Genomic DNA, 15,128 nt, shown 5'->3' on the forward strand with positions numbered 1-15,128 from the left:
TTCGCTACATCTTAGTGAAATGGCCCTCCGGGCTCGGAACTCCCCTGTGCCCTCCCTTGGGACCAGCTATTCGGGGGGTGCATGAGGTTTTGAGGTTCCTACCGTGGCCCAGGCTGGTCCCACCGCCCTGCAGTCTGCTTCTGCACCCCGGGGCACACAAGGAAGCATCCCCTCGGGGCTGCGGCCCTTTGAACCAGGGAGCCCTTGGCTCCCTCTCGGACGCGCGGAGCTCGCTGGAGGCCCGGCAGCGGAGCAGAGTGTGGGTGGCGGGTGGGGTTGAAGGGGAGTGGGGGAGGCGGGAGGGGACAGAGGGGAGGAGGCGGGAGCGGGGCGCTAAGCCTGGAAGCTTGGCTGTTTACCCAAACGATTTTCTTTTCAGGCCGGAGACACCAATGAGACAAGATCAAACTGCCCTCCAAGCAGTGCCTGTGGGGCGTGAGTGTGTGTGCGTGTGTGTGTGTGTATGTGTGTGTGTGTGTGTCCCTTTGCAAGGAGGGCTTTGTGAAAGGGGGCTCCAGCACTCTGGCTGGGAGGAATGAGAGGCGACCGACCACCAGCGCCTCCTCCCGGGGGCTGGAAAAAGCCTGCTGTGTAGCGCGCCTCAGTGAAGGGAAGAACAGCTCGAGCCAAAGAGCCCGAGAAAAGAGAACTACAGAGGCAGGCACGCTCGCTGCGGAGAGCTAAGGCCAGTGTCCTTAAAGACCGAAACAGGAGATTCATGGACATGTGAGGGTTTAGGGGCATAATACAAATCCCATCATTCTTCCAACGCGTTGATTTTCGACCTATTTAAAGCCAACATCCAGTTCCTTGGGCCATTGGCTTCTTCCCGACTCCAGGCTCCAGATCTATTGCCTGAAAATTAGGGCAAGGTTTTAGCGATTAAGGTACAATGCAGGCTGTGAAGTGCGCTGCTAGCTCCGCGCCTCGGTTCTTCGCACCACCAAACGGTTAAAGATCAATAGGGCAAAGGTTGTCTGCGTTAACAAAATTTGTGATTTTTTTTAAAGGAACCTAGACCCCAAATTATCCATTAGCCCTGGCAAAAACTAAGAAGGAGGAAAGAGGAGCATGCGGACCCCGTTAAGTTTGAGCTACAGCACAGATGTGACTGTCATCTTGGATGCGGCTCCTGCAGCTGACCCAGGAGCCACAGGGGCCGAAAGGTCGCTAGACATAATAACGGTATTATACATGTGACAATAAGAAGAGAAGGAAGGCAGAACTGTACTTCTTCAGGTCGAACTATAATTAAAATCTGGTAACGTGGACACTGCACCCATATTTTCTTTTTCCCATAGTTCTTTCTCCACTGCTGCCCACTGAAAACTTACCCAAAGAACCTGGAAGAAAATGGCGTCATTTCAATGTTGTTAACGTGTCAGTCTCTCTTTCTTATTCCTTGATGTCCTCATCCTTCTCCCTCACACACTTCGCCACTGGATTCCTTTGGCTGGTGGGCGTTAGACTAGAAGCCACGTTTTGCTTTTTTTTTTCTTTTTTTTTTTTTTTTTTGAGAGCAACATTTTCCTCCCACTCTCTTTTTGGACAGAAACTCCATTACCCCAACCCCAGAAAGTTCTTATTCAACTAAAACTCTCATTTCTTGGTGCTGACCTAAGGAAGGCATGATGGGGACCTGCTGAGGCTTGCTTCAGGCTCCTGTGCTCTGCTGCGGTAGCCCAGGTCTGCACCAACATCCTGAGAGAGAGTCTAAAGGTCTCTCTGTCTTCTTGCCTTCCTTTGAGAATGTCTCAGCTGGAGGCTGTGAGTCTAGGACTAAAGGACCAGAGGCAGCCAATGCCCTGTCCCCCAAGAAACAGTAAAGATGGATCTGAGGACCTGCTGGCGGCATGGGGGCTGGTCTGCAGTGTGTGTGTCTGTGTGTGTTTAGGTTGCTTACAAAGGGATGTGGATATGCCTAATTTTGGCATGAAGGAAAGCTACATTTATTGAAATTGTTCTCCCATCGCTGCCCTTATCTAGGGTAGCTTTCAGACCTGACAACAAATGGTCCTGGCCAAAGAAGGGTAGGCCTTGAAGCAAGGCAGCCAGTCCAGGGAAGCAGGCAACCATATCAGCCAGGTTACATGGCTAGGCTTAGGTCAAGGTTCCTGTGCTTAACACACTGCCCAGCACAGGGCAGCAGGGTGCTGTGGAACATCGAAGAAGCTCCACACCCAAGGTATGTCCACCTGCGACCCCAATTCCTTACTGGCCACTGTAGCTCCTGGGCGCCCAAGCCTCTGGCCTGGGAGTCAGAAAGGCAGAACTGGGTTCCTGATTCTTCTTCATGCTGGAGTCCTGAGAGGAAAGTTTGGTGAGGGCCTCAGTGTCCAGGTGTCATCAGATTACAATTGCTAGTCACCAAGAGGCCAGGTCCACATCTTGGGCTTCCAACTGCCCAGGTATCTGCCACTGCCTCTGCTCCAATGTAGATGAGCTTCCCTTGAGTGTCAGGGGCCCTTGACTGACTCTATTGCATCACCAACCAGAGAGGGTCTCAAGTGTTTTGCCTTCTGGTGTGTGCCCAGGGACAAGAGACAAGTCACTTTGCAGACTGTTCCTTGTCACACAAAGGTCTTTCCTGCTGGGCTTCTCCAGTCTGTAACCCGAAGGGGACACAGAGAGGGTTTTACCTTATTCTCTGGCTGTCTTTCCCATCCTCCTAAAGCCAAGGGCCAGAGACTAGCCGGTAACCTGATGCTGGTGGCATGCCCCGTGAGTGTGGAAAACACCAGGCGCTACTCTGTCTGGAGACAAACAGACCTGAGCTGGCTGGCTCCAGCAGGCCCAGACACTGTGTCCCACCTTTGCAGAGGCAGCAGAAGCAGGTGAAGCAGGGGTGCTAAGGAGCAGAGAACTTTCATTGATTTCCTAAACTGAACACCTCCAAGTCTTTGGGCATAGGCAGAGTCAGGCATCTGTTCCAGAAAAATAAAATCTGGCCCCAGGCACCCAGCCATCCATCCTCCTATAAAGGGCCGCTCCTTGCTGGGTTGTTTGTTTTTGTTTTTTTCCCTTACATGTCTCATAGCAAATCACCTGGCAGCTAGGAAATGCTCACCCCTGATATCGACCTGCAGGCATCACTTCTTTCCAAAAAAAAAAAAAAAAAAAAAAAAAGGAAAGAAAAAGAAAACCCTCTTGTCTTCTTCTCTTTCCCTACTAGCCCCCAGGGAGAATTCACTGGCTTTAGCATTAAGGAGTTGGGGAAAAAAATCTTTACATTCTCTCTAGGTGTAAGATGCTGTAAGAACTCAGGAAGGCTGCTGGGTCTCCACACGTGTCTCTCTCTCTCTCTCCTGCATCTGGAAAGCCAGCTCTGAGAAGAAGAAATAGTCTTTTCCTGCAGTCTGTCATTCTGCTACCACATATAACCCGGTGTGAGAAATACCCCAGGCTTGAGAATATTGATAGATGATAGTAGTGATATTCACAATCGATCCTTTAATAGGCAGACGTCATAAATCATGTTCAATGCCCTGACAGAACAGTACTTCACTTAATAATATAATTAAGATTAAAACTCCAGAGGTACTGAGGCAGCAGCTATTGATAGCCTTTTTAAAAATGCATTCTGGACACTATTGTGGGATGCAATAGGACTTTGGGAAAATATAACCTTTCACAAAAGATGGAGTCTTACCAGTGTTCCATCTCTGAGGTCCTTCGGCCTTGCTTACCTATCCTTAGTCAGCATGACTGGTGGAGAAAGAAGCGGTGGATAGGTCTGAGAGAGTAGGTCTGCATTCTACCCTTGAATATAGAGCTTACAGAATTCTCATAAGGCCTGAGAAACATGGATGTGTTTTTGTTGTTGTTGTTGGTTTTGTTTTGGGTTTTGTTTTTTGTTTGTTTGTTTTTTGTTTTTGTTTTTTTTGTTTTTTGTTGTTGTTTTTTTTTTTTTTTTGCTATTTTCAAGACACTTAAACTCTTAACAAAGTTTTTTTTTTGTTTTTTTTCAAATTACACATAGAGAACAGCACATACAGATAAATCAGGCAGCTCCTGCACCCATACCTGTGCCCTCTCTGTTGACTGCCCCTCCAATCAGAGCCATGGGCCTCAGGATAGGTAGCAAGGTCCTGAAAAGTAGCATGAAGTGGTAGGCTTTTGTCCCAGGGTGAGAGGCTGCCATCATGGGTATCCGTGTATCATGGGTAGAGTTGTTCGAAAGTGCAGCTTGAAATGACTGAAATGTTAATCAAATCAATCAGAGCTGACAGATGAGGAATATCTTATAGTTAGTAGTAATTTACAACTTTGTTATTAGTTAAGAATCACCTGCCTTGTAAGAGTAATTAATAACACAGAGAGGAGCCATTTGGAAATCCCCTTGCTATTTTTCTCATTTCCCTCTGTCTCTTAAGGAAGGAAAGAGAAAGGAAACAAACGAGTGATCAGCAAAAACAGGAAGAAAAAAAACAGGCTGCATTTGTGGGGAGAACAAAACCAGAAAATATAAAGTAGAGGGGGCAGGGAAAGGAGATTAACCCCATGGGAAGCTATCAGAAAATAAAGAAAATACAAAGCAAGGGCTCACAAATCTGAAAACAAATTCTGTAACCATATACCATGAGCTGGCTAAAGTCTGAGTTTCAAATGGCCCAGCAACACCATCAAAATGAACAGTGCTGCTGCAGTCTAAGCCCACAGCCTAACTCAGCCTTGAATTCCAGGCAGAGCTCAGGGCATTGTCTGTGTTGTTGTCCTTAACAATGTATTTCTTTACAGCCCAGGAGCAGACGTGTGCAGGCTCTTTCCCAAATTCCATCCCTGGAGACCCAACAGCCTTTCATGTGTCTAGTATCAGCTTTCTTCTAGGTCCTAGACAATCCTCCCCCAACCCCAGTACACACACACACACACACACACACACACATTTTACATTGATTATTGGATAGTTTCACCCCCCACCAAAACCAAATTCCAAAATAAAGACTTGTTGAAAAACTATAAATCTTTTCAGCATTGCAGTTTGGGAAACCATTTCAACCAACAGACTCCCTGTCAAAAAAAAAAACAAAAAACAAAACAAAACAAAAAAAAAAAAAACAACTTAAGAAATCCCCAGCTTTCTGCACACAGGAACAATAACTACCACTTTTTTTAATTTTGTTATTGAGTGGGGGAATTTTTCATATTCTAATTTTTAAAACGAGAGAAAAAAATAATCTCAACTTTGGAAAACTTTATCTGGTCATTATCATAAGCCCCCGGTTTTGCTCCACCAAGTCCAGGCTGAATCAACAAAATGTATCGAGAAATGGAGATTTATTAGTCTCCAAAGGAAAAGATTCACTTGATATAAGAGGTTAACCCTGAGTTCCTTTGCTGTGACTGGCTTTGGCAAATGCCTCAGTAGAGTCTGCATCAAAGCAGTTCAGAGGAGCCTTCAAAAGACACAAGGAAGAGACATATAAACACACTCGTTCACTTAAACCACATGCTCCTCTTCCTTTGTCACTGCCACTGTCTCTACAAACCTCCAGCTTCTCTCCAGGTAGCTAGGATCCTCTCCACCCCGCCACTTTGCCATTTTGTGTCTTTTGCTTTTCCTGGCAATTATTTGAAAGAATGGGAGAGGTGGGGAAAGTAGAAAAAGGGAGAAGCGAACTAATTCAGATAAACCAGAATGCGTTTGTGAATAACATGCATGGAGAAGAAAGATGGATGGTGGGAGGGGGCTACTGGGTAAAAACAGACAAATTGGTTAGAAACTGACGAAATGGGTTTTCAGGAAATAGAGTTGGTGTGGGAGGGGGGAGAGAGGGAGGATAAGAGAGAGAGAGAGAGGTTAGGGAGAAAGAGAGAGCGAGAAGGGAGGGAGGGAGAGAGAGAATATGAATAAACCAGTTATCCTAATCTTGGGGAAAACAGCAAACAGCAGCCTGAATCCGAGCAGACTATGGAGATGCTAATGAGAGAAAATTAACCTTTGGGTTGGGTCCCTGACATGGGCCCTCCACTGAATGTCTGACCCAGGGGCTGCCAGCAGCTTCTCTCTGCACCAGGGAAATGAGATAATCACTCTGAAACCCACCAGCCTTGGTACAACCTAGCTCTGAGCTACTGATATGGACAGCAGAGAGCAACTAGAAGCTCTTTGCAAAGGAAAGAACAAATACACAGCTACCAGTCCTGCAGTCAGGAGCAGAGTACAAACCAAACCTGTCTAAGGTAAGCTCAGAGCCTGTCCACGATGGAGGGAAGTGCAAAAGACTGTATCGATAAATCATTCTGTTCTTTTTGTTCTAGTCTACCACCAAAGGATTCCAAGAACCAGGCCTCAGTGAGAACGTACAAGGGACAAATGGATTTTTATGTCTACGAGCACTATCACTGGGATAGAGAATTTTTGCCAGGCCAGAGGGAAATTCAATGGAAAATTCTTCAAAGTGGTTCCCTATTTTAAACACACACACACACACACACACACACACACACACACACACACGGGGGGGGGGGGAGGAGGGGGATGGGTGTTAAACAAATAAGCCAATAACTAAACTAAACACATTTCTACTTCCATCATAAGTTAAGAGCCATTGGAATCCTGGGCCTCCGACTGTCCTTACTACCTTGTTTGTTCTCCCCCTTTCTCCCTCCCCCTTTTCTCTGCATCGTGGCAATTCCGTGGAAGTTCCGGGTGGAGAAGAGGTGGCTGTCTAAGCCAGGGACAACTCCTTATTGGAGGCAAGGAGGTCGTGTTTCCAAGTAGAGACATCAGCAAACCGCAATCTTAGTGACAATGACAGCGCAAAATTATGTTTAATGTTGGAAGGGGGAAAGGGGAAATATAAAATTAGCACAGAGAAAATGTTTCCCAGACCTTCTAGCAATTAGGGCAGAAGCTTTCCGTGGTTGTGTCAGTGGGGGGTCCACTGGAGGCAGGGAGCTGTGACCTACCAGGCTAGTGCCCAGGATCTAAGCAAAGGCCCCACCTGCCATGGAGTCTCCACTCCCTGGGAAGAAAAAGAACACATTAGGGACCCTCCACTCTGCCCAGACACTTCACTAGGTTCTGAACCTTTTTGGAGAGGAAAGGGTGTGCTAAATGCCCCATCTTGGAGGAGGTGACAGTTCAGCTATTGGCCCTCTTGTCCTGAAGCCGCAGGGCTTTTTGATTAGTGATGAGGCTGGTGAAGGGGTCAGCGGTGTAGATGTGCTGTTCCAGACACCACCTCTAAGAGTCTAGGGAAGCAATAAGGAGGTGCTGTGGGGAAATGTTTTTTCTAAATACACCAGCACCCTTCTTTTCAGAACTTCCTATCTGCCTGCTTTTGCAGCCCCCTATGGAGATCCCACAGTCTCCTCTCTTTGTCCTCGGGCTGGATGGGCACCTCTCTGTCCTCATGAACAGGGCTAAGGGCAAAGAGACTACCAATAGCCCAAGAGACTACCTCAGAGACAGCCAAGGAAATGGAAATGGTAGCACATTGGCAGAGGCAGCAGTTCCTGTTTAGTGTAGGTGATTACTCATGAACTGTATGGATATGTGTGTATACATGTATACATATACATACATATATATACATGTATACATAGACATACATATATATGCATGTACATACATATATGTATATGAGAGAGAGGGGAAAGAGAAGAGAAGAAATAAGAGAGACACCCTTCCTTTACATTGGTTGTAAAGAATAAATTTTGGCTTTGTCTGGAAAAGAGCGTACTGTGGTAGAAATTAAACAGTTTCCCTTCTTGGTGTAAGACTAGAGAAGTGGGAAAAAGAAAGTAATGAATGGAAAATTTTCAGAAATAATACAACTAAAAGGTAAATTTATTGTGGAAAAAGAACGAAAACAGTGGGATTTTTTTTTGGAAGTAATACAACTAAAAGATAAATTTATTGAGATAAAACGAAAACAGGAGCTGAAAACAGGAGACAAGAAACTGCTGTGAAGGCAGGGAGAGAAAAAAATCTGAGTATTGCAGAAGCATTCGGAGGATAAACTGGAGACAGAGCGACTGTCATTCCTTAGAGCACTTACTAGCTGGCTCACCTTCTTTTAAAACGCTAGCCCCGGTGGTTGCACTTTCATACGTGTATTTTAGCAACAAGTATCAAAAGATCTAAACTAATTGATTGCTGAGTTCCTTGGCCTTCCTCCAAACAGCAATATAGATTTAATTGTATGTTGCTTAAAACTCCATTTCTTGAACAGTGTGAAGCATGTAATAAAAGCCATAAGCCGTATCGAAGATTCCCCTCCCATAAAAGCATAAATACTCAACTGACACTTTAAAAAAAATAACAAAAAACTTAGCTAATACTCCTAATGGGTAAAAAAAAAAAAAAAGCACCTGAATGGGGTAGTTACATAATAAAATTTAAACTGTTAATCCATTTTAACTCATTGAAAATAACCCGCGGTTGGTGGTGGGGTTTCCTCCGGAGGGGGAATGGTGAGCAGAGCCTGTGCCACACACACCTGACTTTTCAGAAGATTCCATCTAAACCGCATTCCACTTAAGGAAAAAAGTTCTGCCCGTTCGAACAGGACTGGAACAGATCTGAAAGTTGTATCCCTACTACCCGGCCAGGACTTCTCTGGCCAAGTGCCGAACGGAGCCACTTCGGTAGCCCTGGCTCTCCTGGGGCCTCAGCTAGTCTCCGTGCAGGGACTAGGCTTCAGACTCTGCAGAGCAGCTAACCCGCGCGGCGACATCCTCCTCCCGCCCCTCCCGGCCAGCTCTGGTCTCCCCTTTGTCCTCTGTTATCAGTGACCCGGAGTAGCTGCCTCAGTCTAAAAATCAACCCAGGTGCCCCTTCGGGCAGCAGCATCGCGGGGAAGGGAAGAGCCCAGGCGCCACGCCTGCGATTTGGTCCGGGATCAAGCGCTGCAGCCAAGTTCCTGGCGGCCATCAAGCAGAAGGCTCCGCGCGTCGCGGGCCGTGCCCTGTCGCGGCCACGAGGGCCGGCTGCAGGCGGAAAGCTGTAAAAATCCACGTGAGCCGCCCCTCCTCCTGCTGCCCGTAGCGGCCCCTGACACTGCAGCCTTGAAGCCGGTCCGGAGGTCCCCAAGGTCTCCGAGTGTGACAGTACTCAGCATAGCGGGTAGATGGCACAATTTTCTAACATTTAGAGAGAGGAACCCACGCTGGGAGCAATAAGTCCATTTAAAAGCCCTTTATTTAAGGGGAACAAAGATAACTGACAAGCGCAGTACAGAGACATCTCAATGAAATCTCCAAAGAAGAAAGAGAAATCAGAGGCCAAAGCAAATTCGAACTGGGCTTGATGGAACAGGCCAGCACTTTCCTCCACCTCAAGAAAAGAGGAGAAAGAGAAAAGACAAAAATAAAAAAATGAAATTGAATAAAAATTAAAAAACAATAACCTAGATGTGGTAGTCCATGGGGCTGTGGGTGTTAAGGATCACAACCCAAACCGATTTCTAAAAACCCGTAGTCCAGAAAAGTTTAAAATGGCCATGTGGGCAAGGCAGGGTCGGGTTTGAGAGGATCAGGATCAGTTTAGGGGAAGGGATCTGGAAGTTTTGCTCAACTCTTGGAAGCTACCCCTGTTGGTCTTGGTGGGATCGGGGTGGGGGTGGGGGGTCAGGGGTGAGGTGGATGGGCATATTCTGATGCCCTCTAAGAGCCCCAGGACCAGAATCCGAGAGAGCTGCGGCTCTGTAGAAGGCTGTCCACAAACCACGCAGCCAGGATCACGGGCCTTTAGAATCCGGTCAAAGCCAGGACGTTTAAGCTGTACAACGGCAGATTCAGGAACAATTTGCGATCTCCAGCAAACCGAGAAGAGAAGAATGCTTCGGCACTCACTGGGGCCTCAGAGCGAAGCCAAGGCACTGCTTCATCCTGCCCCTGGCACCTTTACTCCCCACGTCCTACCTGCAGATCTGTGAGTCAGGTTACCCGCACGCTCTCTAAGAGAGAAAGATCGAAGGCCTTTGACAGAGGAGGAGGAGGAGGACACCAGGAGATGGATGAGACCTCCCTTTTGGTCCTCCCAGTTGGGAGGTGGCCCCGACGACCCTGACCTGCTTGCCTAGCTTCGGGAAGGGGCACAGCGGCTAACGCCCGCAGGGGGTCAAATGATTGTATTTGGGTGGGTGCTCGCCGACATATTTGCTGAGTAAACCTCCCTCGCTGTGCTGAAGGCGAATCCCCGTTGATAAATCCATCATTACCGTTTGGATTCAGGGAGGCAGCCGCGCCACTAAATTCATCTTACATTTGTAGCGCTTTAATAGACATTTATTAAATGCTTTTAGAGAGAGGCATGGGGCGCGTGATTACATCCTAGTTACAGACAGAACATAAAGACCCACGTTAACACCCATTTGCAGGAAGGAAAGAAGAGGTGGGGAGGGGGTGGTAAGGCAGAGGGATGGAGCATGGAGAGATGGGGGGGGGGGGCAGCTAGCCTGGGCGTTATTAACAAGGCTTGCCTGGCGAGGCGAGGCGCAAGGCGAGAGCCACGGGAAGTCGCAGGCTGCGGGGAGAAGCATCCGCCCCTCCAGCAGCCCGGGGTTTCCCTTATCCACGTCCCCATCAGTTCCTGCACGGGGGTCTCCTATTCTCTCTGCCAGTGCACCAGGGATGCCGGCGCTGCCTCCGCCCCTCTCTTCACTTGACTTCAGGTGTCTCTCCGGTTAAACTAGGAAGAGATAGGAGGGACTCACCAAACTTTAGAGTCCTAAGAACCCCTTTAGGACCTCTTCTGCCTCACACTGCCCACTAGCCTAAGTGCAGAGCTAGGCTAGGCCTTCAGCAGTGTAAGCAGATCTCTCTACCACCCAGAAGGGTGTTTCCCCCCCCCCCCCCCAGGCTTATAGGGCTCTTTGCCCTGGCAAGCTGGGAAGCAGGAGCCCTCCTCTGCCCGGCACCAAAAAGAACTCCCGACATCCCCTCTTAGCCTTAGACCTTGTCGTAACTGGAAACTTGTCCTGGGCTAGCCCCTACCTACCCACCAATTCCCACTCTGAGAGCTGAACCCGAAGAGGTTCCTAGGCCATTAAAGGGCCTAACGCTTTCCAGAGAACCCCAAAGGCCTCCCCCTTAGGGCTCAATGCCTCTACCCGGACAGCCTGACGGTGGCTCTCAGCTTGTCCTCACTCCCTGGGGACACAGCCGCCCGACCCCATCCCGGATAGCAGCGGACGAACTCTCGGCCTTCCCTGGCTCCTGGGTAAGGAACACTTCCGCTATCTCAAAGTTGCCATAAGAAAATAAATACAAGTGACATTGTGCTGGGCCAAAGCTCATTAGTTCGTTGTCCAGGCCTAATAAAGGAACAGAAGCGCAAATTATAGAGTTCAGCTTCAACACACGCTCTGTCACCCGAGATCAACGTACGGCGAGCCTGATTCCAATTGCTCCGAACTTGCTGTGCAGTTCCCCCCCACCCCCTCCTCACGAGCAGGAGGTTGGGTGGAAAAATATAGTTCCAAAGGGAGTAATGATCAAGCTTTTCCTCTCGGAAGCCTGCGCCACCTCATTTCCCATCAGTAATCCCAATAAAATTAACGTCGTGGCTGCAATTGAAAAGAGGAGAGCCCGTGATACTCCTGAAATAACACACTCTTCCCAGAAAAAGGTAAAAAGCAAAACGGCCCTTTGTTCAGCTAATTAACGAAGGCCCAAGTCCGAAAGCACATGTGTTTGCTTAGCTAATGACAAGCATGTTTCTTTCAAGGAATGTCATTTTCAGGGGCCACTGAGGTGGGGGTTGGAGAGAGGGACACCACCCCCACAAGCCCTTTGGGGGTCTCTCATCCTGGCCTAAGATCCAGAGATGAGATCCAGGCAGCCCATCTCTCACACATTTTCCTCTGCCCAACCCAGAGGCCCAGTAGTCTGAGACCTCCTCGCTAGTCCCAGGGCCCGATCAGCAAGTCACCAGGCAAGGGGGGAAAAGTTTTAATGGCACAGATGCCCTATTAAATGAGGCAGTTTTACAATTCACGTCGAATAGGACGCTAACTTATTACAAGTGTGTTATCAGAAGGACGATAAGATTTATAACTCCAAGAGTCAGCTTTGCGCCTCCATGACAATAGATGCTGGGGAGGAAATCTGTTCTGGATTAAAGGAGTGGAGACCCTTCCCGGTTTTCAAGTCTTTACGGATGCATCCAAGAGGATCCATGCCAGTCTGGCCCTTTGTGTCTCCAAAGGAAAGATTCTCCCTTTCCTGTTTCATCAGGAAACGGGGGCTGCTTGATGGATTAACACCTCACTCAGCTTTTTAGCTGGAGCATGAAAGAGAAAGCAAGAGAAGAGAGAAAGGAGACTGAAAAGGTCTTAAGGATGAAGATGGGATGGCAGACAGTCCTTAGTCCTCCCCTTCCGAGCAGGAAACCTCTTCCCCATCTTTCTTTACCATATAAAAGATAGCTTTCCCCTAAACCAATACAGTCAACAAACTTTAAAAACCCGGGGTTCTATTACAAACCAACGCCCAGCACTAACTGCTTTAAAATTACTGCATAATTAGATTTAGTTGAATTTCACCATTAATTAGGCAGCCGCACTGCAGGGAGCCTTTGAAATCTGAGAAAATGGGAAAAATCATCTGAAGCACATTTTTTAAAACCCAGCTTCAATAAATCTTGACGGGGCCTGGAATTCAGAGCACCTCACTTCCCTCCCAGGTGGTTGATAGGGTTCCGCAGGCCCACGCTAGGTTTGGAACTGGACAGAGAAGACAATTTCCCCCCACGGAACCAGCGCCGAGGAGGCCTGGGAAGACCTTCTGGGAGGTCAGTCTGTCCCCCTGGCAGTCCTCGTCTGTCCTCAGACCTACTAGAGAAAGAGAGATCTTTCCGAAGAAGCGCTCCAGCCGGGCACGCGGTCCACGGGGGGCTCTCACAGAACTGGTCCTGCGACCACCCTCCTGGAAGCAGGCCTAGGCCCCCTTCTCGGTTCTCTTCTCCAGTCACAGCCCTATCAAACCTCCACCAAAGCCACCTCTCCCCACAACCCCGACGAGCAAGCAGCAAGTTGTACCAACTTGTGGCGAGGTTCGCAGCTCTGCCCCCTCCCTAGCGGGTCCCAGGCCAGCTCCAAGCCCTGCGCAGCCTCCGCTTTAATGAGCGCGGGGGAACTGACCCAGGTCTGTAAATACTGGCTTCTCCCCCTCCCCCCCATACCATTCAAACACTTAAGATCGTCTGTGGACACCGATTTTTTAATTCTTCTCATTTGGTTCTGGGAAGAGAGGGCGCATGAAATCAAATGTCCTGAATATATGGGTTGGGCATCAAATAAAGAAGGGTTAGGGTCCTGGGATACTAACGTTTCCCCTGCAAACCCTATTGCTTTAATTACACAATAATCAAGGGCTGCTCTCACTTGCCAGCCGGAGTTTAAAAGAGAGATTTCTGCCTGCAGACCGAATGGCCTTTAGTCCTTCCCCTGCTTCCCCCCCCCCCCTTTTTTTTTTTTCTTCCTTCTTTTTGGTAACCAATGTGTTTTCTATTACTCGGCCGTGCGGTGCCTGGCAGCCGGCGCTCGCGGTGCAATGGGAGACGCCATGTTGGCTCAGCTCATAGGACCAAGTCAAAAGCGAGCTCCCAGGCAGAGTTTTCACACGCTCGGGCTCCCCCTGACCGCCCCCCGCCCCCGCCCCCCGCCCGCCGCGGCTCGGTGCACGTCCCCGGAGAGCAGCTGGGCGCTCCCCGCACCCCGGACTTTCCCGGGCTCCGGCGGAACGCCGCGGCCCGGGCGGTGGGGGCGGGGGCTGGGGGGCAGGCACTTCCCCGCAGCCGCTGCCAACTCCCGACCCGGTCCCCGCCGCCGGCCCGAGGCTACCCCGGGCCGCCGCCGCGGACCCAGCCCCGGATGTCGCCCGCTAACTTTGAGCTGCGAGCCCTGCCGCCCCCCACACCCCTCCCCGCACGTGGCCCCCTCCCCCTCCGCCCGGGCCAAAGCTCTACGTGAAAGGCCGAGGCAGGGCGGCCGCGAGCCGAGCGAACCGGCTAGAGGCGTCCCCTCCCCTCCTCCCCCGAAGCTCAATCTTCCCCCAGGTTTGTTTGAAAGTGGCAAGAAGGAGCGATCGCCCCTCTCTCTCATCGGACCATTGTTGCATTTCGCGTCTAACTGGGTTCTCTCACACTACCGAGCGCCAGGAGGAGGGGGAGTAGGGTTGGGAAAAGAAATAAAGCGAGCTCAGATCAGATGGAGGAGGGAGGAAAAAAAAAACAGCAAGGAAAAAGAGACACTTAAAGGGAAAGAGTCGCCATGTTTAGCAGCTTTTTTTTTTTTTAAAAGATCTCGTCAATTTCACACAGAACGCACTCGCTGGGTCCCAGCCCTCGTCTTTTGTCTAATTCAGTCGCAGCAAAGATCTTTTGTTCTAACTCAGCGTGAAAAGAAAAACTTTCTTTAAATGCAATAAACTTAAACCGAACTCAAGACTCTAAACAGATCCTCCTCCGGCCACTCTAAATGTATACAAGGGGTTTTAGTTTAACCCGTTGGAAAAATTTGAGTCCTATTTTTCTTTGCCTGGAAGACCCCCAAGCTCATCACTGAAAGTTAGAGAGAGTAAGAGAGAGGTTTTTTCAACGCCTAGAACACATACTTTAAAGCATAATAAAACAGGGAATATCTTTTGCTTTGAAAATCATAAATTATAATTTAATGCCAATAATAATTTACAACAAATGGCTGTTTACAATAAGCTAACACAAAACAAACAAGAAAAAGGGCCTATGTTTTACTAGTAGAGAAACTTCACACACTCACATGGATAGCACTTGCAAGAGGGGAAAATAAACAACCAATAAAACCTCCATCTACAGGTCAGATGCTGTGCTGTAAAACATACTTATATTCATATATATATATCTATATATCTACAGAGAGAAGCTGAGGATCAGATGGAGATCTCTGCCTAAATCAGGCAGAGTTTTCAGGTCTGCATGTATGAACCAGAACTGAGCATCAAAGTTTAATGCACTTGGCAAAATGATCCCTTTACTTTCACCTCTGTCATCAGCCCCCTCCCTCATTTTAAGATTAAACCACAACATGGTAAAAGTATCGTCAGGGAGGGCAGCTTGGAAAGTCCAAGTAAGAACAAATTGCAAGTTTCCAGCACTGAGCTTTCTCCAAACCAGGAAGAGAATAAGGGACAGAAACAAA

General features: G+C 48.7%; 1 long non-coding RNA gene across 1 annotated transcript in view; it reads right to left on the minus strand.

Annotated features, from left to right (window-relative positions):
* The window catches only part of LOC132647229 (uncharacterized), a 58,485-nt gene extending 58,240 nt beyond the window's left edge, over window positions 1-245 (minus strand). Inside the window, exon 1 of the long non-coding RNA XR_009585566.1 lies at window positions 103-245. This is a non-coding gene — a long non-coding RNA (uncharacterized LOC132647229). The remainder of the gene's footprint in view (window positions 1-102) is intronic.
* Window positions 246-15,128: the final 14,883 nt, after the last annotated feature.

Source organism: Meriones unguiculatus, chromosome 14 (assembly GCF_030254825.1).
Source record: "Meriones unguiculatus strain TT.TT164.6M chromosome 14, Bangor_MerUng_6.1, whole genome shotgun sequence".
In the NCBI taxonomy this organism is placed as follows: Eukaryota; Metazoa; Chordata; class Mammalia; order Rodentia; family Muridae; genus Meriones; species Meriones unguiculatus.